The 25,959-nt window shown below is 36.6% G+C and overlaps 1 long non-coding RNA gene across 1 annotated transcript; it reads left to right on the top strand.

Moving 5' to 3' along the window:
* Window positions 1-2,003: 2,003 nt before the first annotated feature.
* Window positions 2,004-25,552, top strand: LOC309659642. The gene is made up of 3 exons (XR_014262899.1): window positions 2,004-4,698; window positions 6,328-8,608; window positions 24,472-25,552. It is a non-coding gene; the product is annotated as an uncharacterized lncRNA (long non-coding RNA).
* The last annotated feature ends 407 nt before the right edge of the window (window positions 25,553-25,959 follow it).

The raw sequence follows: 25,959 nt of genomic DNA, 5'->3' as shown, positions 1-25,959 counted from the left end.
TTCCACATTATACACATGGTAATACTGCAAAATACTAAAAGAAAAAAAAGAGTACATTTTTAAAGTAACCAGAAAGAAAGAGAATAAGCAAACAATCATTATCGCCAAAGAAAAGGCAGCAATAATGACCACTGTCAAAGAATCAGGAAAATGCAAATTAAAATGAGATACAATTTACATGCACTACACTGGGAAAATTAAAGTGTGACAATTTCAAGTTAAAAATAGAATGTAAAGAAATTGAAATTTTAAAATATAAATGACTAAAATTTCTTTTAAGAGTAATCTGAGAGTAATTTGACCTTATAACTCAGCGCATCCACATCTAGGTATATACTAATTAATAAAATTTCATGCACATGTACACAAAATTTGTGAACACAAATATTTTTCTTGCAGGACCATTATTCTAAGGGGAAACAGGAAACATCCTAAATGCCCACTAACATGAGAAAGGATAAATTAATATGAAAATATTCGTGCAATGGAATTATATGGAATTACATGCAGTTAAAATGCATGAACTGGAGCTACATTTATAAAAACTTAAAAACTCAAAAACATCATGTGCATTTATATATATATATATATATATATATGCAGTACTTGCCTATATATATGCAATATTAGATCATTTATATAAGGCATTAAGACATACAAAAAAATTATATATTTTTTTCTAAATATGCACGTGGTATGTAGTATAGACATTTGGTATAGTGTAAGAACATCCACAGGAATGCTTCAGGATAGTAGTTACCTGAGGAGACAGAGAGGGGAGAAAAGGGAAGGATACACAAGGAATATCACTCTGTAAGGATTTTTGTGGGAGAAAATCTGAAGCAAGCATGGCAAAATATTGAGTCATCAAAACAAGCTGGTGAATGATACTGATGATTGTTGTATTATTCTCTATACTTTCTTAATGCTTGAAAACGGTTATAACTTTGTCTTAAATTCTTCATTATGAAAATTAAAATGTCAACAATTTTCATGAATTGTATGCATCAATCTTTTGACTTTTTATTTCTGTTCCATTTACAGTTCCTAGACTATGAGAAAGGCTTTTTAGTCTGTTGACTCTCAAGAGTTCAGTTACATTAAGTGTTATTAGATGGTAAAAGTTACTCTCCTTTAACACCTCACAAACTATGACCTGTTTCTCTTCCATTTTTTAGAGGGTAATGTAGTTTAATAAATATAGGTAAGCTCATTAGACTATTTTTTGTGTTGACTCAATCAATACATCGTAGAACTTAAAAACCCTGGCAATTCTTAATGCTGCATTCCCCTTTGAAAGTATCTATTTTAAAAATCTAGGTTTGGGGCAGAATACATATTAAGGTTAAGAGGTAATCCAGGTACTGGCCTAAGGGCAAGAGATTACTTTATGGCATGTGACAATTTCGAGCTTATTTTGTGCAAAGGCTTGATGGTTCAGACTTCACCCTATGATACACAGCATGCTTTTAACTTAGGATGGTTAGAGTTTAGTGGTGCTAGCAACATGACCTTTGCCTAGTTTCTTGAAGAACAAAACAAAACATAACAGAGAAACAAAATTGTTTTAAAGAAGTGTTCAAGTTCCAAGCTTATAGATCCCAGATAGATGGGGAATCTCTATGACTGTTTCCAGAGGGTGACTCTTGAGACAATTAAAGCAGATGACAGTGAAGAATGAAATAGAGGGATTACAATAGTGACAGATAAAACGATCTTCCCAGAGAGACCTGCCATATCTCTAGCACTGAATCACGTTATTCAGTTACAAAAAAGCCTTTTGTCATCAATAATTCATAAACAAAACAACTTTCCTTCCACTATTCTCTTTTCCTATTTTTTCTTTTTTCAGTTTCTCCCTGAATAATCTTCATTTATCTCATCATTCTATGTCCTTAAAACAGACTGTTATGTAATTTAAACGTTATCACATAAATTTTTGTAGACATAGACATACTTACTCTAAAACTTATATGGAAAAGACACATGCCCTAGGGCTTCCATGGTGCAGTGGTTGAGAATCTGCCTGCCAATGCAGGGGACACGGGTTCAAGCCCTGGTCCGGGAGGATATCCCGCATGCCACGGAGCAACTAGGCCCGTGAGCCACAATTACTGAGCCTGCACGTCTGGAGCCTGTGCTCCGCAACAAGAGAGGCCGCGATAGTGAGAGGCCCGCGCACCGCGATGAAGAGTGGCCCCCACTTGCCGCAACTGGAGAAAGCCCTCGCACAGAAACGAAGACCCAACACAGCCAAAAAAAAAAAAAAGACACATGCCCTAGAAGAACAGAAACCGTCTTGATACAGAAGAATAAAGTGAGAGAAATCATCCTATATACCTAATCGTAAGGCCTACTATAAGCTACAGTAATCAAGACAGTGTGACACTGGCACAGGGGTAGCCACATAGATCAGTGAAACAAAACAGAGAAACTATAAATAGACTAGCACAAATATGACCAACTGATTTTTGACAAATGGGCAAGAAACAATTCAATGGTGGAAGGACAAATTTTTAACAAATTGTACTGTAATAATTGGATTTCTGTATATGCAGAAAATAATTAGTAACCTTAACATTATACCTTATACAAAAATTAACTCAATATTAATCATGGATTTAAGTGTAACATGTAAAATATAAAACTTTAGGGAAAAAAAAGAAAATCTTCAGGATCTAGGGCTAGCCAAAACATTTAAGTGTTTTGAGACTAGAAATACTAGAAAATACTAGAAAATATTGACAAATCAGATTTTATTAAATTAAATAATTTTGCTCCTAACAAAAAAAGAATGACAAAGCAAGCTACAAACAGATATTTGCAAGCCACATGTTCAATAAGGGACTAATATATGAAGAACTCTCAAAATTCAGCATTAAAAAATTTAAAAAAGCAATTCAAGTCCAAACTGGGCAAAAGAAAAAGACATGAACAGACATTTCACTAGAGAGAATACTATATACAGATAGCAAATAAGCACATGAAAAATGGTTCAAAATCATTAGCCATTACAGAAATACAAATTAAAACCACAATGAAATATCACTAGATACCTCTCAGATGACCATAATGAAAAACAGTGACAACAAAATGCTTATGAAGATGCAGAGAAACTGGATCAACCACACAATCCTGGTGGGAATATAAAATGGTACAGTCATTCTGGAAAACAGTATGTCAGTTTCTTATAAAACTAAATATGCAATTACTATATGACCCAGCAATTGTACTCTTGGGCATTTATCCCAGAGAAATGGAAACTTATGTAAATACAAAAAGCTGTACTGTCTGTAATAGCCAAAAACTAGAAAGATTACATATTTCCTCCAATGTGTGAATGGTTAAAGAAACTGTCATCTATCTAGACCATGGAATAGTACTCAGCAATAAAAAGGAACAAATTATTGATACGTGCAACAACTTGGATCTATCTCTGAAGGATTATGCTGAGTGAAAAAAAAAGCCAGTCCCCAAAGTTAACATACTCTAGGAATTCATTTATGTTATAGTTTTGAAATGACAAAATTATAGAATTGTAGAACAGATTAGTGATTGCCAAGGGCTAATCACAAGGGAGAGGGCGGGTGGAGAGGGATGTGTGGTTTTAAAAGAGTTAACAGAAGAGATTCTATTTCAATGGAACTGTTCTGTGTCTTGACTATGGTGATGGTTACAGAAACTGACACGTGAGATAAAACTGCATAGAACTAAATACACACATACAAACACAAATAAATACCAGTAAAATTGGGAAAATCCAAAAAAGACCAGTAGATTTTTATCAATGTTAAAATTTTTGTTGTGGTATTGTACTATAATTTGCAAGATGTATTATTGAAAGAAACTGGGTAAAAAGTACACAGAATTTCTCTATATTATTTATATGTGAGTTTACAGTGATCTCAAAAAGTTAAAAAAAAAAGCATGTCTGATGCTATAATTATAAAAAAGTCATTTTTCTTTCATAACTGAAAGTTGCCAACACTGGGACATATTATGGCAACTACTTGAGATGGTTCAAAATACTTCCTTACATCACTCACTTCTATTGGGGTCAAGTATAGTAACAGTAGAATCATTGTGAATTTGCTCAGTGAAAGAGAGCTAGGATCCGACTGTGCTGACAACTTTGAAATAACCTTGAGGCAGAATACTGTGGTTCTTTTGAGAAGACAATCTGTGCAAACCCAGGCAACAAAGTGTTCAAATTTAGGTGTGCTACCAGCAACTTTTGAGAGTAAAAGGGAGTTGATGAAAGAGAAATTAGAATTGATGAAAGTTGCTAGGGGCTGTCCAAAAGTCAAGACTATTTTATTAGTTATAAACAAGTCACTGAGACTGCTCCTTTCCCACTTCCAATTCAGAAAGGAACTAAAGTGGCTCCAAAAAACAAAGTTGCTTTTGTGACTACTGTACCAGTGATCACTCCAAAGCTATCGGTCATCTGTCCATAAAACGAGCAGATGTCTTCCACAGGAAGCCAAGAATTACATATTTATGTGATGGGAGTCAACTTTCATGTAAAAGGATCCAAAGGTCATTGCCCAAATAGATTCTGATGCAAACTGTGAGACGGACAAGGGCACTGCGTTTGGTTTCAATACCCAGTGATGGCTTTCCAGGTACTCCAATGATACTTCCACTGATTTCAGTGCATTCATAGGAGGATCAAAATGCCTGCTGGTTTGAATTAAGGTAATGAAGACGCATTTACATGTAGTTTTATATATGACTTCATGTCAGTGTTTTTAGAGCATATACTGTGGATGAGGACTGGAATTTATAGTACGCTTGGACTTAACTCTCATAACTATTTCATGATAGAGAGCTGAAGTTCATTTGTAATTGTTACCTAACATTTAAAAAATGTTCTTTGATGAACTTATGTTTACCAGGGGGGAAGGGTGGAGGGAAGGGATAGTTAGGCAGTTTGGGATTGACATGTACACATTGTCATATTTAAAATGGATAACCAGCAAGGACATACTGTATAGCACAGGGAACTCTGCTCAATGTTATGTGGCAGCCTGGATGGGAGGGGAGTCTGGAGGAGAATGGATACATGTATACGTATGGCTGAGTCCCTTTGCTGTGCACCTGAAACTATCACAACATTGTTAATTGCCTATACTCCAATATAAAATAAAAAGTTAAAAAAAAGTAAAAAAGGAACAGTCTCTAGGACCTTATGAAGTAGCCAAAGACCTTGTTCCCCCTCACACATTTCTTAACTATCTTTGACTTCTGGGTGCCTACTAATATTCCTTGATGACAAAATGGAAAATAAAATTCTCTTAGGATACCAAAAAAACCAAAATGTTCTTTGTTCTGACTTAATTTATAAAAGAAATGGTTTAGGGTCCTTCTTTAACAAAGAAAATGTCATCACTTTTTATTTTCTTATAGGATCCTTAAGTAATTGTCCATCAAATAAGTCAGTGATGATCCTTTTTCAGAAAAATCTCTTGTTTCCACCTTTAGCATACACATTTGCAAATAATCAATTTCTACTTAAATTTAATTGAATGAGAACTAAATAAGTGGGCCCTTTATTTTTTTAATATATTTGCTATACTTTGGGTATGTCACATGAACTTTTTTTTTTTAATCTGAAATCATGCAAATGTCTTTCTTTAAAATACTGGAGATTTTACTCTCCTATAAAATTTGCATTGTTAGGAATATATAGCATAAAAAGAACCAAATGCTATTAAGGTTTTTAAGCTGTCAATTAAATTCTGCACACTACACTTATTCTGTTCCCATTTGCTAACAAGGAAAAGTGCAAAGTCAAACATGTTCTTACAAAAAGCACTATAAGCTGCATGTAAATGAGCCCACTTTTCCTGAGGATCTATCTTCAATTTGATGGTACATTTAAGTGCTTGCTTTCATTTAGAATAGACTGAAATATACATATAGGAATTGAGAGCAGTGAAAATGCCACTTATCCAAGATTTTCCCCAGGAATAAAAGAATCAAAACAGATTATGCTGTCTCTTTAAAGCAGCTACTTGATTAATTAAACAATTAATTTCTATCAGGATATACAGACAGTAAATGTAGAAGCAAATGCTGCAGGCAGTAAGTGACCAGAAAGAAATACTAAACTGGCAATTTTATTGAATAATTTTGCTGTTAAGTGATTCAGTGTCTCTCTTTTCTTTCTTTCTTGGTTCAAATACAATACTGATAACTGCAGATGAGTTAGACTCAACAACTATGGCTACTTACCATAAATTTGTAATTTTCCAAATAGTAGGAGCTCTGTAGGTATGTAATTCAAACCAAAAAATTCCACTCATTCTTTCTTCTTTATTTCAGGATTTGTGGACACAACCAAACATTGTAATATTCGTCATTATGGCATGTTTTATCAACATTACCTGTATCATAGCCATCTCTACAGTGGTTTCCCAACTGGAACCCATTTTGGACAAGTGACTTTGACAGGCATGGTTACATAGAGGCTAAAAAGCATAATTTCTGCTGTCAGACTCACCTAGGTTTAGATCCTAAGTCTCCCCGCTAACTAGCTATACCACAAAGGGTAAGTCACTAAACTACTTTTGTAACAACAGAACTAGCCCAAACTGGCCCTTGTCCTGTTTCTAACAAGATGCTGTTTTTCAGAGACAACAGAAACAAAACTGCAAGTCATGCAGGTGAAGCATGAGCAGATGAGAAAATTTTGAATTCAAATAACACCTGGAGTCAAATTTTCTCTACCTGCCCCGTAGAATAAAAGAACTGGGACATGACCAGAACTTGAACACCGGAACCCTTTCAGAAGCAAAGGGTCTGTGGTTCAGGAAGATGTGGTGCTAACAGGCCCTTTTACCCTATCTTACCATAACGGCCAAGTTCCAAAGCCCTCCAGTTGAAACCTGCCTCACCTGTGTTTCTGCATACCAACCTTCCTCCCCTAACTCATAAAAACTGATCGAACCCCAGAAGGGGGAGACAGATTTGAGCAGTGCCTCCTGTCTCCTTGGTGGTTGACCTTGAAATAAAGCTTTTCCTTTTCTCAAAACCTGGTGCCATAGTGTTGACTTCTGTGCATGTCCTGCAGCGAACCCTTGCTGGGCTCCAAGCTTGTTTCCTTTTCTATACAATAGGTATGATCTTACCTAACTTATCAATAAAATAATATTTATAAATTTCTTTTAGTCCCGAAATTAAAAAAAAAAATAATAGATGTCAGCTCTTTTTATTTTAACTTGCCTCAGCTGTGTGTGACATCCAATAAACTCTGAAGAGCAACTCTGTGATGAAAATAATTTTAAGTAATACTAAACAGGGTAGGTGAAACTTACTTTGTGTATCAGATTGTATATTGCTTGCAAAAAATTGGCCCGTTTCTTTTCTGTGAGAGAATACATCACCCCATTGAATTTGGGTTAGGTCACTTGACATGCTTAGGCCAATGAACATGAGCCGAGATAAATAAGCTACTTTCTAGCAGAAGCTTAAACAGGCGTCAAAGCTACCACAAGCTCCCTTGATTTTTCCTTCAGACATGAGAACTGGCATGTCCCTCATAAAGGGACTCCTTCAGCCTATGTCCTAGAGCAGAGCTGACCAGAGATAAGCAGCAACCAAAGTACAGTAGTCAGTATATAATTAATGTGAATGAGAATAAATGTTTGTATTGTAAGCCACTGAGATTTTGGTATTGTTTGTTATTTCAGGAAAACTGACTAATACAAAAATTGATACTTAAAAGTAGGGGACTGTATAATAAAACTCTAAACTATGTGGCTTTGGCTTTGGGGTCAGGTGTCTGTACTGAGAAAATTGTTATTGCAGTCTGGAAAAATAATATCTCATAATATGCAATGGCAAAACAACTTGGATGGTGAATGATAGGTGTGATAAATCTGGCTTTAGGCAAAGAATTTGCAAAATTCAATGTTACTAATATCCCTTGGTTGCCAATGGTTGCTTTTGACAAAGCATGACAAAAAAGAGGTGTTCTCAGATCCATCATTTTTCAGGAAACAGTGAAAGGTGGGAAGAGAGAATTTAGGTTATTTCAGGACTTGTAGAAAGATGCAAATATTCATCTTTTGAGCAGTAAAAATTGGTTTAGATTCAGTCTTTGGGCAAAGACCAAATCAAGGGTGAAATCTTCAAACTCCTTTTAAAAGGCTCTGATTGGATTAAGGTGGCCCCTAAGAAATCCTTTCAGTTACACTGAATGGCTGAGCAAAAAGAGACAAAGTATGTGGACCACGCAATATGTGGCCTATAATTATCTTTAGAAAAAGGACTGTCCCAAAGGGGCTGTGGATTGGCCATTGGCACATGAAGCTGATTGGAATCAAATAGATAAAATGAAACACAAGAAAGAAAGACTGTGGCTGTTTGAAATGTAAAATGACCTTTGGTTTCCAAATTTTCTCAGGCAGGAAGTAGCCTAGACAACTGCTCAACCTGTAAAGAGAGTGTATTATACTAACCCCTCTTATGATGTAGCCATGAAAAATAATATTAGAAACTACTGTCGGGTGGATCCAAGCAAATGGAGATCAATGGAGTAGGAGTCTACTCCCAGCTAAGAGAACCACCAGGGCCTATTCAAGAAACATTGCCCATGACCAAGGTAAGTGTTCCAAACAAGTTTTCCCAGAGGGATTTTTTTTTCAAATGGCCATGCATCAGTGACTGCTATGCATCTTCATTTCTTCCTCTATGAAAGGAAGTAATTGATGTAGTTACCCTCTCTTTGTTTTGCCATTGGATATGAGTTGTAAGGAAGCAGAATTTTCCACCCTAAAATATGGCTCTTTAGCATATTGTTTGTTTGTTTGGCTGCACTACACGGCATGCGGGGATCTTAGTTCCCTGACCAGGGTAGAACTCATGCCCTCTGCTGTGGAAGCGCGGAGTCTTAACCACTGGACTGCCAGGGAAGTCCCTAGCATATTGTTTTAAGCTGGTTACTTTCTGAGAAACAGAAGACATCAGAAAGGCCCTAAAAACCAAGTAGGAGTTATCATTTTTGTAAGAAACATTTACATTCCTAAAGGAAATCTCCATTTATAAAGGTGCCTCCCTCTTTTAATTAGAAGAGGAGGATGACCAAATCTCTAAAAACCCTTATCAATGCAGAAGGCATTGACTTAAATCTGCATCACAATCATCCTTGTTTGTTGTGCTTTTCCTGGTAACCTCCCATAACTGACTCTCCTCTCCCTCAACATCCTCTTTTTTCTTAGCTAAGAATGCTATATAAGGTGAGAGTTTTGGCCATTTTGGTGAGTTGCTCAGTTTTTCTAGGTCTCTCCCATGTATACATGTTATTAAACTTTGTTTTATTTCCTCCTGTTAATCTGTCCCATGTCAATTTAATCCTTAGGCCAGGCAGAAGAACCTAGTAGGTTAGAGGAAAATTTCTTCCTCCCCAGCAGGGTGTTGGACTGAGGGGAGGTAAATAATATGTCTTTTCGGGTCATGGGATTCTAGATCATGATACCTGATATAAAGGTTGCCATGAGATCCCAGAACTAGAATTTGATGTCATGATTGGATGAACCTTTTGGGTATTCTTTTGGGGGGAAGATCTGGGTGTGTTTTGAGTGCAGAAGGGAGAAAAATAAATACTTATAACTGAAAAGACAGATCACAGTAGACTTCAAATACTTAGTGCCTTCCTCCCTGTGGGAGAAGAATGTCTTGACTCTACTGATATGTATTTGGACATGTGATGTGCTTTGCCAATGAAATGTGTTGTGCTGTGCTGGGCAAGGAAGAACTTTTCCTCTACCCTTCAAGTTTCCATACGTCTGGTCTAAGTATTAAATTGACATGAGACAGATCAACAAGAGACCTTGCATTTTACTTGTAATAAAGTTGAAACTTCTTACGTAGCCTAGAGAGTCCTACATTATCTTTCCCTCTCTCTCTCTGATCACAAATCTTTCCATTCTCCCACATTTCTTCCTGGGCAAGATGCACTAGGCTGTATTTATTTATTTATTGTCCTTCAAACTCACTGAATTTATTCCCACCTCAGGGATCTTGTACTTCTGGGTATAGTGTTTCTCTCCAAAAATTCACATTGCACATTCTAGGTCATCATTAAGTTCTGAACTCAAACGTCACCTTCTCAGTAAGGCCTTTTCTAACGCCTTCCCCAGACATGTTTTGGTATATTATACTCTTTCATCTTCCTCATAGTACAAAGGTATTTATCTACTTGTTTATTGTTTTTCCTCCATCAACTTGAACGGAAGTTTTAGGAAGACAGGGTACTTATCTAATTCACTTTCACAACTTGCAGGGCCTAAAATAGTGCTTGGCATATGACAGACACTCAAATATTTGTGATGGAAATTCCTCCATAACTAATGCATGCTGTGTTAAATTTACAAATTCCCTAAGTGCAAATAATGAGGAAACAATTACTCATTCCCTAAACATCTGAGTTTATTAGTCTCTTGACATAGTATTCATAGCACTAGTGGCTGTGAATACACCTGCTGGGAAAGTTAATAGCCAAAATAATAGGGAAACTGCTGCATATGTTAATTTCTTTGCTAAAGGTATATATTTAATGACTAGCAAGTCTGTTAATTCTCAATTTCAATTAGTATGCAATAAGTATTCCAAGAGATGAAAATATACTAGCAGTTTTTATTTTATTTAATCCATAAAATAGAATATATATAGCATACTATTTTAATCTTCTTTTAATGGAAGATAAAGGCCGAAAAATTTTCCTAAATGTCAAATTTGTTACTATATATATTTAACAAAAGTTATTCAAATAACTCATCAAAACGAAATAAGACAATAAATTAGGGGTAGAACAGGTAATTAAAAACTACATAAAATTACATAATTTTCCTGAAACTACAAATTATATATGGCAAAGAAATGATGATGAAAATACTTTGTTTAATATAAGACTTTATATAAAAATATTTTTAAATACCATGGCACCATAATTCTATTAGGGTTTACCTATTAATCTCTATTCCTAGACAAAAAGAAATTTTTAATGTTTCTTGCATTTGACATCTGAGAAAGGCCCAAGGTTATTTAGTAATTCAGATGTGAAAAATTATGATGAAATCAACCCTGACTTTCCCATTGCAAAAGTTAGATTCGCACAGCATCAAGCGCACACTTTTCTTACATGTAGTAGTTGCTCAGTAAATATTTGTTGAATGAAGGTTAATTGAACACTTAATGAACTGTCTAAAAGCCTGATTTTAGGAATTCATTTTACCCTCTTTGTCTGTGAAATCTTTGAACTGGTAGCAGAGAGGGCTTTTTTTCCTCTCACAGCAATGCTAAGAAGTGGGAAAATAAATCCAAATGCAGTATAATTCAAAGAGTCAGGTTCAATGTCTCTCACATGAATTTGACACTAAGGAGATCTTTATTTTATTATTCCACCTTTTTTTCCCCCAATGGCTTTGTGCGTAAGTCTTTTTTTTTTTTTCTAATTACTTTTTCAGTTGCAGTACACAAAACAAAAAAGAAAAAAAAAATGTCTTTGGGGTTTAAGCCCTCCATATATACGCTTTCTTGATGCTACCATCAAACAAACTTCCATTCTCTCCTGTTCATTTATTGAAGATTTTGGGGCCAGCTCACAGTCTAGTAGACCTTTTTTGCTCTCTCTTAAAGAGATTTATATTTCCATGTATACACAATCTGATAAACTCACCTTGATATTTCTACAACTTCTTAAATTCAGTGGCCTCACATATCGTCTACATCAATCACCCATCCTCTGGTCCACCTTCCTCTAAGATGTTGTTCTAACACAAAATCTGAAGCTCCAGTAGTCCACTCCCTTACCACCATTCATTTGTCTTCCTGCTCAACTCCTGAGTTCTTTCCCATCCCCCCCAACCTCAAGGACCTCACAGGGACCTTTAATACTTTGACCCCTCCATTTTCTTCTTTGTGAGCAATTCATAAGCTCTATGATCTCTCAGTTTTACTTTAGCCTCTATTTCATCCCTATTTAGTTTGGACCTCAATTTTATTATAAGAACAATAAGCCAAGCTATATAGAAGTATGTCTATTTTTGTTTGTTTGTTTTTACACCTTCCTACATCTCCTTTTTTTCATCCTCCCAGCAAAACTGCAAGGTGGTTAAGTACTGCTAGGAAATCACACAGCTCTAAATAGAAGGATCTCTATACATTCTTGGCCTCCAAACCAACTTCAATGGGGCTCTAACAGGGTTTTCTAACTGCTAATCCTAGAAACATTGTATGACTCATTTCGAGGATCTCTCTGCTTCCTTTAACTAAACTGATTATCTCCACTTTCTTCAGATTTTCTATGCTATGGTCTTCTGATATTGCATTCTTCAGATTTTCTTTGTGTCTTCCAACTTTTCTTACCTTCTCTTCTTGGCAGACTTCTATCCATACCTTTAATGGTAGTATTTCTCTCTTCCTCAGTCCATGCTCTACCCACCATACAGGTTCTCCCTGAGTAAGCTCATTCATTTTTTACATAATGGTAAATTACAGATCTATGTTTCCAACTGAGATTTTACCGTGAATTCAGACTCGTATATCCAAAAGCATGCTGAATATCTAGTTCCACCTAGAAGGTCTGCAATACCTCAGACTCATCACACTTTACCTGGCTACTACTCCAATATCCATTCAGTATTTTTGGCTGGTACCCTGAAAGGCACTTTTGGCTCTTCCTTCTCCTTCGCCTCCCATATTCAAGAAGTCAGTAAGTCCTGTCAAATTATTCCTATAAATATTTTCCTAATCTTTGTCTTGTCCATTTCTACTGCCTTCATACTGTCTCAGTCTTTCTTCTCCTCTGGCTTGGCAACTATTATATGATCATTATTTCTCCTGTCTTCTCTTTCTTCAGAATGGTCAAAACGATATGTGTAAAGAATGGTCTGGCCAAGTCACTTCTGCTCCTAATATATTCCCTATGGGGTAAAGTCTAATAACCATATTTGCCCCCTGACTAACTTTCCAGACCTTTTCCTCTCTTGCTCTTACCTTGTACACCATACAGATATATACCAGGAGTGTTATTATATACTATGTAACCACACACCCTCTCCTATATCCAGTCCTTCTTCTAGCAAATTCTGATTCGGCTTTTCTAACTCAGCTCAGAAATCACCTTCTCCAAGAAGTCTTACCTGACTTCTCTATGGTTTTGTCTCAGCCACATGGATTAGGTGCCCAAGTGGTATCCTCAGTGTCCTGAGTATACGTTTATTTTTGTATTTGCCACATTGTGCTATAGTGTCATATATATATATATATAGGCCGTGCTGGGTGGCTTGTGGGACCTGTGTTCCAGGACCAGGGATTGAACCCAGGCCTCTGGCAGTGAAAGCACCGAGTCCTAACCACTGGAATGCCAGGTAATTCCCTACATTGTGCTATAAACATATGTTTTATGTCTATAGCTGTAAACAGAAAATTTGTTACTTCAGGGTAAGTACTGTTTCTTATTCAACTTTGTAGTCTGAGCACTTAACATAAAATGTGACAAAAGTAGAAGATTTTAAAAATATTTATTGAACTATTTAATACTTCAAGCATGCCAATATTCTATCTGGACAGTCTGTTCAACTATTCTCTCTCTACGAATATGCTCTGTTTTGGTGGATTTGGGGCTGCCTGGCATGTTTTTTCCCCATCTTAACTCAAGGTTGAATGTAATTCAGGCTTGCCTAGTCATGGATTGTCTTGGACACAATGGTTTGTTCAGAGATAGCTGCTTGACTAAACTAAGGCCAACCTGAATTTTTCCCAGACTTGAGATATGAAACTAAGGGTGAGTCATTCTTTTCCACATAGGCTGCTAAGTTGGTAGAATGTGAATTTGTAGCTAATGGTAATAGCCATCTCCACCTGCCACACAGAGGAATTCTTTTTGCAGAAGGAGACATGAAACCAAAAATTAGAAGGAAGCAGGGCTGAGAAACAATGAGATACAGTCCTGTTGATCTTGTGTGAACCTTAAAAGCAACTGTGTCTGAAATCACATTCTCCCTGATACTTCCCTGTTATATAAGCCAATAACATCCTTTAAGCTAATTGAATTTGTTATTGATAATTTAAAGTAAGACTGACATCTAGAGCATCATTTGAAGCATGCTTTGATCCCCGAGTCTTCTCTAAACCTCTTAGCCCACAATATATAACTTCCTCTGGATTCCATGGATCAATTTTCTATTGGCATCTTATACATAATAATTAAGATTGTCCAAGTAGAGGCAGAGTCAAGAGATGAAGCTATAGAATCATATCATTTCACACACACTTAAATCTATCCATACCAGGAACCAATGTATACACCTTGGTCTTCACCTTAGGTGAGGCAAAATGTGTTTACTTGTTCTATTTTTCTTCTTTCTTAAAATAATTTGAGTTGTATTTCTGCCTTTCACTTACAACTGAAAGAGTCCTGATAAGTATGCATGGACCTCAAAAGCTAGAGCCCCTGCTCTCAAGGAAGTTCTAGACCACTGACCATGGAGGAGAAAGACCTGTACAATGTACTACAGTGTTCTATTCAAAGCAACATGTGAAATGAATTGAGAGCCTAGAAGAAGAATTGATTATTTAAAATAGAGAAACGATAGATAAAAGTTAGAATAGAGGAACTATGGATAAAAGTTAGAGTTTAGACACAAAGAAACACAGTAAATGCATAATTCATAGTTTTTGAATTAGTAAATAAAACCTGGAAAAATTGATTTAAGAGGAAATTATCTGGTTTTCTTTCAAAATCATTAAACTGTTTTCACTGAGAGAAGAGTATATAGAGAAAGCACCTCCTGTCATACAAGTGCTGTTCACAATTTCAAGCAAGGTTGTTTAGGTCAGTGTCTTAGGTGCTAAGGAGATGTGCTACAAAGACATCAAAATCAAGTAAATATCTCATCATGAGTTATTGTTTTAGCAGAAACCATTCTTGCCCTACATAACGTGCTTTTGGGAAAATAAAAGGCATAATGAATAATTTATCTTTGGATAACCTTGCTATATTTCTAAGTTCAAGGAACAGCCAGATTCATAAAATTCATATAACCAGATTACCTCAAGGAACAAAACTCTGGGCATAGAGTGGGTCAAAAGTAGTCCTCCCAAGTGGGCTTCTTTTGCAGTTTTCTCAATATATCTTAAAAATAACAGTGCCCCTGCAGAAAATATATAGCTCTTAGTACATCTGGTGACAGGAATTGTCATAGCTAAGGAGGAAGACTATGTAAGCCTGTCTATTCTCATAGGTCAAAACTAAACTAACCACCTTCCCCCCCGTTCTTTCTTCTGTATTTTCAATCTTAGCAAATTGCACCATGGTGTATTTGACACTAGAGCTAGAATATTGGAAGTCATTTTATATCCTCCCATTTCCCTCTTTCCCCATATCTGTTTTCTAACTGTAGTTTGTTCATTTCAATGCATCAGCATGAAAGCAGCAATATCTTCACAACCCGTTTCTATCCATTCCTATTGCCTTAATTCTGAGGTCACCACCTCTCTTCTTTGTCTAACTGCATTTCCAGAGAGAAAGGCTTGCAAGAGCAAGCATGGATGTTTGTGAGCTAGACCAAGGGTAAATAACAAAAACCAAACAATACCAGAAACAATTGTTTGGAAAGAAAACACCCAGGTCAAATTGGAAAAAAAAAATAAGGTGAGGCAATGTTTTAGTTTGGATTTAAGCATGGAGAAGGGGGTAGAGCAATGTAGGATTAAAGATATGGAAGCAACCTAAGTGTCCACTGACAGATGAATGGATAAAGAAGATGTGGCACATATATACAATAGAATATTACTCAGCCATAAAAAGAAATGAAATTGAGTTATTTGTAATGAGGTGGATGGACCTAGAGACTGTCATACAGAGTGAAGTAAGTCAGAAAGAGAAAAACAAATACCGTATGCTAACACATATATATGGAATCTAAACAAACAAAAAAAAATGATTCTGAAGAACCTAGGGGCAGGACAGGAATAAAGACGCAGAGGTGGAGAATGGACTTGAGGACATGGGGAGGGGGAAGGGTAAGCTGGGACGAAATGAGAGAGTGGCATGGACATATATACACTACCAAATGTAAAACAGATAGCTAGTGGGAAGCAGCCACATAGCACAGGGAGATCAGCTCGGTGCTTTGTGACCACCTAGAGGGATGGGATAGGAAGTGTGTGAGGGAAACACAAGAGGGAGGAGATATGGGGATATAGTATATGTATAGCTGATTCACTTTGTTATAAAGCAGAAACTAACACCACTGTAAAGCAATTATACTCCAATAAACATGTTAAAAATAAATAAAGATATAAGAATGAAGAAAACAAGCAGTAGTTATTCTCTGAAGAATGCAAATATGAGGTGATCTGGATTAATTCTGGGGCTGGTGGCATTAACTATGGGGACCCATATGCACTTGCGTAATTGAGCCACATTCATTAGTGTCTTGGATAAGGTGGACCTGCAGGACCTTTGTTTCAATCCCCCCACCTCCACTGAATTTTCCACATTACTGAGAGTCTTGCCCCTCAGTTATCTGTTCATATTTCTCTCCTATTTAAGACCACTGATTGGTTTTCTAATGGCCACTCTCAGCATGAAAGCCATGCTAATAACTGTCAACTGATCTTGATCCTTAGCGCCAGTGAAACAGAAAAGAAGGCACTGGCAACATCCAAGACAGGAAGTAGTATCAAGAGTCATCAGTCTGTGCAACACACTATGTGTACAATCACTGTGGCTAGAATAGCCAGGTCTATAGGAGAAACAACTGCATTGACTTGACCATAATCCTCCAGCTCCCTTGCACTGGTCATGCAGGGCTGCTATGTGAACATACTGCATCTCTTATTATGCTTGCTACATTTATGTCCTTAATCAAAACTCTGATTTTTTTTTTCTTCTCCTGAGATTTTATATAATTTCTGTTGGACCACTCAGGAAAAAACTAATAGATGGATTGAGGAGCAATGTCTAGGTCCAACTACCACTTCCTTCAAGAGTGGAGGATCATTATACATTCAGCAGTGGAAGCCACATTAGCACACTAAATAGGGCCAAACAGCCTCACGCACAGGTCTCTTCAGCCTCTTTCCCCATCAGTTGAAAGAGGGTGGTCCCTCCACAGGGCCTGGTAGGACGGTGACTTCGGCACTTGTATCCAACAGAATCATAAAAGTTTGAGTCCCTCCCCTGCTGGAAGTCCCCCAGCATATTCAGATGGGTGATTACTGCCTTTGTCCCTTCTTGGGGACAAAGAGATCTTGGCCTCTTGCCAATCATCTTTCTCCATAAAGCAGCTAAATGTGGATTGGAAAGCAAGGGAGGGAGAAAGTGGCTTTATGCCAGTAAGCATGTACTATTGCCAAATATTTGTGCCCTCTCAAAATTCATATGTTGAAACCTTAATGCCCAATGTAAAGGTGTCAGGAGTTATTACAAGGGATAGGGAGGTGCTTAAGTCACGAAGGTGGTGCCCTCATGAGTTGGATTAGTGCTCTTGAGCTCACTAGCCCCTTTCACCATGTGAGTACATGATCCGAAGTCTGGGACCTGGAAGGAAGTCCTACCTTGGCCATGGTGGTACTCTATCTCAGACTTCCAGCCTCCAGAACTGTGAAAAATAAATGTCTATTTCTTATAAGCCACCTAGTTTGTGGTATTTTGTTATAGCAGCCTGAATGGACTAAGACAGCTTGGAACATTTACTTGTGATTTTGAGCTGAACTGGGACTGCTGGTGGTTCAATTAAAGAAAAAAAATGTTCAGTACTATCTGTTCATGCAAAGACTTACATCAAGAGGCAAGGTCATCATTATTGTCACCATCTATGTCAGTTTTGGGGACACCTTGACTCAATGACTACAGCCACACTGCTTTCGGCTAGAACTACGGTGTTTACTCTTTTGGGTTGACTCAAGCTTGACTTACACTTTTTGTCAAGGAGTGCACCTAACTAAGGTCATTTGCTTCCCACTGTCATGATAGCATCTCTTAAATATCACTTGGTTTTAATGTACAGACTGGAGGGGTTTTCCAGGGTAGCAGCCCTGACCACAAGAACTTATCTAGATGTATTTGGGTCATTTCTCATTCTCCAGTGGGTGACCTTCATCAGTATTATTGATACAATTCTCCCCTGGAGCCTCGGAATACTAAGCGAACTGTCATTTATGGACAAAGCATTACTTATCTTAGAACAATCTCCTTAAGAAGACCAAAGCTCCCTTAGAGCACACAAGATCCCCCTGCCCAAAACCCTGAGACATGATTTTAGATAAAGAGTTCAAGGAACGCCTCAGTGAGGAGATATTTTAGAAGGATCTGATTAAAGTATGAAAATGAACCATGTTGGTATTTGGGAGAAGTGTGATCCAGAAAGGAAAAGAGCAAGTTCAAGGATCTTAAGGCAAGAGCTTGCAGGGTATATCAGAGGAACAACAAAGAAAGTGGGACTGGAATGGTGTGAAGGGAGAGCTGTGTGGTAGGCAATTGTTAATTCCAATACAATGTCTAAAGGATGAACTATCAAAATATCAATCATCATGAAGTATGATTCATGATTATACTTCAATATTCATCCATTAGAAAGTCATAATGTTGTATGTTTTTTCATATTTATTCACTCATATCTTCTCACTCTTCCCTGTTTTACCCTTCTCTGTCTCCTTCTCTTTTATTTTTCCTCTTTGGTCTTAACCTTTAACCCTAGTAGGGGATTACGCTTTATTAAGTTTAATATTTATGGTGTATTTGCTCAGAGTGTTAAATGCACTTTGTTCCAATATTAAAAATGGAAAGAATATGCCCACTTCCTTTTGAGAATGTGGAAGAAGATGTCAGGAGATGCAAAGTTTAACACGTATGTGAAATCAAGAAGGATTATACTGGCCACTGAGTAAACAAAGAAAAGGAGACAACTCTGCTCTCTTATTGTAATTGCAAATTTATTTTTTATAGTTTCTACAGTTTCTATTTTCCTTTAAACTGCCTTAATCTGTCTTCCTGCTGTGACCTATTTCCAGTAATGCATATTCAGTATAAAAATAGTAGATCAAATCATATCAGAATTGAAGCTACTCCTTGTCGTGCAGAAACATGTACTTCTACATAACACTGAAATCACTTTCCCTCATACTAATTATTTAATTTCCATAAAACACTGAGAGTATTCTGCCATTAAGTCTTCACATTTAAAACTTGTTTTGTAATATTTTAATAGTCCTTCTAAACAACATAGTGAGGAAATACAGTTACTATTTTATAGATCCAGCAATTGAGCTGTTGGAAAGTTAAAATATTAATCTAAGGCCATACAATGAGGTTATGTTTATGCTTATAACCAGAGTATCATTTCAGTTCAAATGAGAGTTGACTGAATGAAAAATTAATCAGTCAAACTGACATGACCAAAATGATCAACTGTTAGGACTGACCATTCCAGGCTGCTATTTCTCAAACTGTGGCCCACAAATTGCCTGCATTGAAATCTCTACAATGTTGATTAAAGCACAGATTCTGCTTCTTACCACAAATCTACTAATAAAAAAATTTCCAAGGCTAGGGCCCAGGACTCTGCATTTTAAACAAGCATCCCAGATGATTCTTGTAGATGCTAAAGTTTGAAAATTATAGTTGTTAGCAAAGTGCAATTAAGGTATTTCTTGAACTTCACTTTTTGGGAAAGTAACATTATAATAAGACCTGGGGGTCTAGTATCCAGTCAGGTGGAAATTACTGATGCTATGTAAGCCGTGGAGGAGTGAAGTAGAGCTTGCCAAAAGTTTAATAATTCTGGATGTTCTTTCAGACATTAAATGCAGCTCTTCAGGCTTCCTGCAGAAATCTGAAAATGTTCTCTTTATTTTGATTTCATATATGTAACAAATTGTCCCCAAGGAGCCAAACTGTGGTTTACATATATGTGTATGGGTAATTAAGGAAAAATAAAATTCTGTAAACTATTTAATTTTTTTGTGATTCAACTATTTAATAAGACCACAAAATGTAAAAAACAGAGATGATTTCACTTTTTCCTTGAGGAACATCCAATGCAATTTCCCCAGTAATTGAAGAATACTTTTGACAACATCTTACTGGTAGTAAGAGCTAATAACAACTGCAACAGTAACACTAACGTGTACCCTGGTCCTACATGAAAAGTGCGTATCATACTTCACAATGCAGCCCATTCCACTGTTTTACAGTTCAAGTTATTAGGAAGTGCTTTGTTATATTAACCTAAATTTGATTGCTTATGATTTTCATGGTACTCTGGTGGCAAATAGAAAATGCTAATTTCCTCATCACCTCTCAGCTGGAGTGTTTCCACCACAGGCTCACTCCCACCCAATTTTCCAGACAATGCTGACCAAGACAGGAATTATATTAACAGCCACAGTCCCCAACAAACGGTCAAACATTACTGCTGGAACTATAGCTGTGAAGTGCAGTAAGTGTCTGTGATGAGTCCTAGATATCCCAGACCACTTGTTCAAAGCCTTTTAGCTCGCACCCTTTTTATCTCCACTGAAGCTTCTTGTCCTCATTAGGATGTCTGTTGCCTTCATACCACTCATGCTTTCTCTCTCTCTCTCTCTCTCTCTCTCCGTTATTCTTCCTCCTAAGTTTACTTCTTTTCTTAGCTAAACTGGACATGTTCAGTGTACCAATTCTTTCTCTTACCAGGATATTCATGATTCCCTACCTTGAATCAATACAACAATCTTCTTTTTAACTCAGGTAAGCAATCACTGCCAATTTAGAATTCTACTGCCTGATGGGAAAATCGCTTCAATTACCATATTCACCATAAAAATTCCTTTGTTTATTCATTTATACACTCATTCAATAAATGTTTACTGACTACCTACTCAGTATCTAACATGCCTGAGGCAGACCTCTGTATATTCTCAGATTCTCCTGCCCATCACTTCCTTTTTCAGCAAATGACTTAGACTTCTTTGCAAAGAACATTGATGGTAGCATGAATCCTGCTAATTCTATCTATTCCCCCCAACCTATCACCATAAATTTAAATACAGTTATTTCTGTTTTTAAAATGAGAATTTGTTCCAACACAATTGACACATTAAGAAACAATTTAAGCATAGCAAATTTTATGTTTGCTAATGCATGATTTCATTCATGAGAAACACCAGGTAAGCATAGAAAGCTGCACTAAGTTGAACAGAGCTGCACTGAAATAAATGAAATGCACCCATGAACACATCTTGAACATCTATCAGCTCAGTTCCCCCACTGTGTTATAAGCCACACCCATCCACATCTGGCATTGCTACTTTTAGGCCAAAGTTAGCTAAACCTCCTTCCACCACTTCACAATAACTCTCAAGCTGCAATCCTTCCAAAATCTACTTCTACAATTTCTTTTTTTTTTTTTTCAAGGTAAATCTGTCATATTTATTGTAGTGTCTTGTGGGATGGTCAGTTTTATATGTCAGCTTGGTTAGGTCACGGTAGTTGGTCAAACACAAGTCTGGACATTGCTATGAGGTATATTTTAGCTAACATTTATATCAGTAGACCTTTAGTAAAGCAGATTACCCTCATAATGTGGGTGGGCTTCAACCGATCAACTGAAGGCCTTAAAGGAAAACAGACTGAGGTTCCCGAGCAAGAGAGAATTTGGCCTCCAGACTGTCCTAGAACTTGAGTTGTGACGTCAACTTTTCCCTGGTTCTCTGGACTGCCAACCTGCCCTGCACATTTTAGACTTGCCAGTCTTCTAAGAGAGAGAGACAGACAGAGACAGAGAGAAACAGATAGATAGATATATACTATTGGCTCTGTTTCCCTGGAGAATCCTGACTAATATGGCTGGTGACTCTCAGGAACATATATGAAAGATTACATTGACCTGCCTGCATCTCTGAACTCATTCTTACTGTTTTCCAGCCATTTCCAAGAACTGGGCACTTCTTTTGTATCAGACAAACTTTTTCATCTCTGTTCTATATTCCATCTCTTCCTATTTCCACTGGAATCTTGCCATTTCACTTTTTCTTCTTTCCTATCGTGTTTCTCTCTTTCTTTGCTAGTTCCTTTCCTTCATAATGTAAGTTCAAACCACAAGGGCCAGAAGTTGGAGAGGAATGGAGAGCTATTAGGATAGTTTTATCTTAGCTCATAGAAGATAATAATGTTATAAAAGCAAAAATAAACAAATGAGACCTAATCAAACTTACAAGCTTCTGTACAGCAAAGGAAACCACAAACAAAATGAAAGGACAGCCCATAGAATGGGAGAAAATATTTGAAACTGATGCAACAGACAGGGATTAATTTCCAAAATATGAACAAACTGTTCATATAACACAATTACAAAAATACAAACAACCTAATCGAAAAATGGGCAGAAGATATAAACAGACATTTCTCCAAAGGAGACTTACAGATGGTCAACGGACATGTGAAAAGATGCTCACTAATTATTAGAGAAATGCAAATCAAAACTACAATGAGGTACCACCTCACACTGGTGAGAAGAGCTATCAATAAAAAGTCTACAAATAACAAATATTGGAGAGGGGGGTGGAGAAAAGGGAACCCTCTTACACTGTTGGGGGGAATGTAAACTGGTGCAGCCATTATGGAAAACAGTATGGAGGTTCCTCAAAAAACTAAAAATAGATTTGCCATAAGATTAAGCAATCCCACTCCTGGGCATATACCTAGACAAAACTGTAATTCAAAAAGATACACGCACCCCTAAATTCATAGCAGCACTTTTTACAATTGCCAAGACATGGAAACAACTTAAGTGTCCATCAACAGATGAATGGATAAAGATGTGGTACATATATACAATGGACTATTACTCAGCCATAAAAAAGAAAGAAATGATGCCATTTGCCACAACATGGACGGACCTAGAGATTATCATACTAAGTGAAGTAAGTCAGAAAGACAAAGACAAATACCAGATGATATCACTTATATGTGGAATCCAAAATATGACACAAATGAACACATCTACAAAACAGAGACAGACTCACAGGCATAGAGAACAGACTTGTGGTTGCCACAAGGAGAGTGGTGGGGGAGGGATGGATTGGGAGTTTGGGATTAGCAGAGGCAAACTAGTATATACAGGATGCATAAACAACAAGGTCCTACTGTATAGCACAGGGAACTCTATTCAATATCCTGTGATAAACCAGAATGGAAAAGAATATGAAAAAGAATATATATAGGTATAACTGAATCACTTAGCTGTACAGCAGAAATCAACACAAGAGAAATTCTTCAGCTTTAGCTCCTTAATGATCTTTCCTCTGAACACTTAAAAATTTATAAACCTAAAGGTCATAGAGTCAAATGTCTTCCAAACAATATAATGGAAAGTTCTGCTTTCTCAATGTACTCATCACTTCCACTACAGCAACAACCTTTTCAGTGTTGATAAGGATACCATTCGGCCACAATGTGTAGCACAGCAGACCTTGATGATGCCAATGAACTCTTCATGGATTCTTAATATAGCCCACTGGGTTTATGTGGAATCAGCAAATTAGAAAATTACTGTAACATTTAGTTGTATTAATTCCCTCCAGGCTGATTCAATGGCATATATAGCAAGATGAGATTTCCATGTGACACAATCAACAGTCACAATGAACTGAAAAAAATCAAATTACCCTAAACCTTAAAACTCCTAAAATTGATTACTAACTTCCTCAGCTATGCTATTTTCTGCAATGAAAACAATAAATACCTCTTAGCTACCAAATCCATAAAAACATCTTTCATTTCTCGCTGAGTGAATTTTCTTTCTAAAGAATAACTGCATATAATGCTGAACAAAAATAACAAAAACTTGATTTGAACCCTGGCTTTACTATTTACTAGCTGTGTGACCTTGAACAAGTTACTTAAATGATCTGTGTCTCTTTCTTTATGGATAAAATAGGGAAAAAATACTTATTGTTAGGGTGGATGGAGGATACAAAGCAAATGTGTATTTTAAGTACCTAATATAGAGATTAGTATTTATTATGTACAAAATTAAATAGCAGAGTCTTTATAATGTTCAAAATATAAGTACATACTATATTTGTACTGTAAAATCATTTCCAAAATCAATGTATGAAATCTGATGTATACTTCAAATGAAAACATTGTTACTTTCTCTCATAAAATCAACATATGCATATTATAAAATTTTCACAGAATTCAGAAGTGAATATGAGTAATAAAAGAAAGTCTGTTTATATCATTCTCAAGATGATAACCACTATTAACGATTTGCTAAAAATGCTGTCAGATATTTTTATGAGTACATTTTCTGCTAAAACAGGAGACACGTTATATGTATTATTCTGTAACTGTTTTTCACTTAATTTGTAAAAAAAATTTCCTAGTCACTTAGCCATCTCTAACAGCAATTGAGTACTTATTTGTGTTTATCACATAATTCAGGAAGAATTTCTGTCTTTGTTTGTAACCAGCGCAAGAATCCTAGGAAGAGAGAGAAGGCAGCCTTTGCTAAGAAAATGCTACAATAACCCCACTGTAAGACGGAGAGTGGCATCCTGGCTGTCAGGCTGGCAACTGGAAGTCCAGAGGAAGAGGGCATCTCCCCTCCCTGAGAAGGGAAGAGAACATGGATGTCCTGGAGAGGTGAAGAGTGAAAAAGGCCAGATGCAAAGAGGGAGGAGCTAGCAGAGCTAAGGGGTGTGTGTGCACGCACGCGCGCGCGCGCGCGCGCGCGTGTGTGTGTGTGTGTGTGTGTGTGTGTGTGTGTGTGTGTGTTGGGAGGGGGGAGTACGCAGAGAAGACCTGCCTAGCAATGTGGAGATGTGGCAGAGAAGAAAGGAGAGACATGTCTAATGGAATGTTTCAGTAACTCATAGGCCCTGTGAAGTAAAACTAAAAACAGCATAATGTGCTTTATATGATTATTTTGTTATGGAAACTGGAAAAGGGATTGGTGAGGGGTGGGAAAAATGATAGCCATGTGTATATTGGGGAGGGGAGCTGATATCTGGATAATCAATTGGAACAGTATAATTTATTTAAGTGATGTCAAATAGATGACACACCAGTCAAAAAAAGTCCTTAAGAAGGACACTTTGAATATGTATCTTTGCATTTACTTCTCCCATTGGTTTATTAGGTTTACACAGCTAATTGACACACTATTGCCCTGTAAGTCAGGTTATATACCTTTCCTACTATCCAAGAATTCCCAAAGATGTTCAACCTCTTCCTTCCTATAAGAATTCCATTCTAAATAAAAAGTTCATTCTTTGTTTCCCAAATACATCATGAAATTTTTATCTTTGAATTTCTTACTCATGTTTAACCAAACATTTATGAATCTAAATTTTATGAATTTCTATGAAAGCAATGAATTTAAATTCTACACTTTCTTAAAACTTAAGCTTAAGATTTATTATCTCCATGAGTCCATAATGATTTCTTTCTTCTCAAATTCTTTATCACTTGTCACTTGCTACCCCTTGATTTGGGGTGCTTGTCATATTCTACAGATTTCCTGTCTGCAAAACTGGACCATGAAGTTAGAAATGCCATCTCATCTACGGGACTTATTTTAGTACTCATTCAATGAAAGGCTACCATAAATATTTATCTTAAAACACTCATATTTTGAATTTCATATTTAATAATTTCATATGTAAAGCATTTCAAAAAGGAAACATATCCTCAAATTGCGGAAACATTATGATTGCCCCCAGAAGAAAATTTCTGAGTTGAATAATAGTTTGTATTTTGCTCCACACAATTCCTGTTATGAATTCAGGTTCTGAAAATAATGATTAAGAGACAGTTAATAATAACTGTATATTTACTGCCAGAGACTATTCTTAAATCCTTATATAATTATTATATTTAATCCTTACAACAGCCAGTGAGATACGCAATACCATTTACTGAAATTTATTGTTGAATATACTAAGGATTAAAATATTGTA

This window comes from Balaenoptera physalus (genome assembly GCF_965194825.1).
Source record: "Balaenoptera physalus genome assembly, chromosome: 4".
NCBI lineage: Eukaryota > Metazoa > Chordata > Mammalia > Artiodactyla > Balaenopteridae > Balaenoptera > Balaenoptera physalus.
This window is presented reverse-complemented; position numbering and strand designations above follow the sequence as displayed.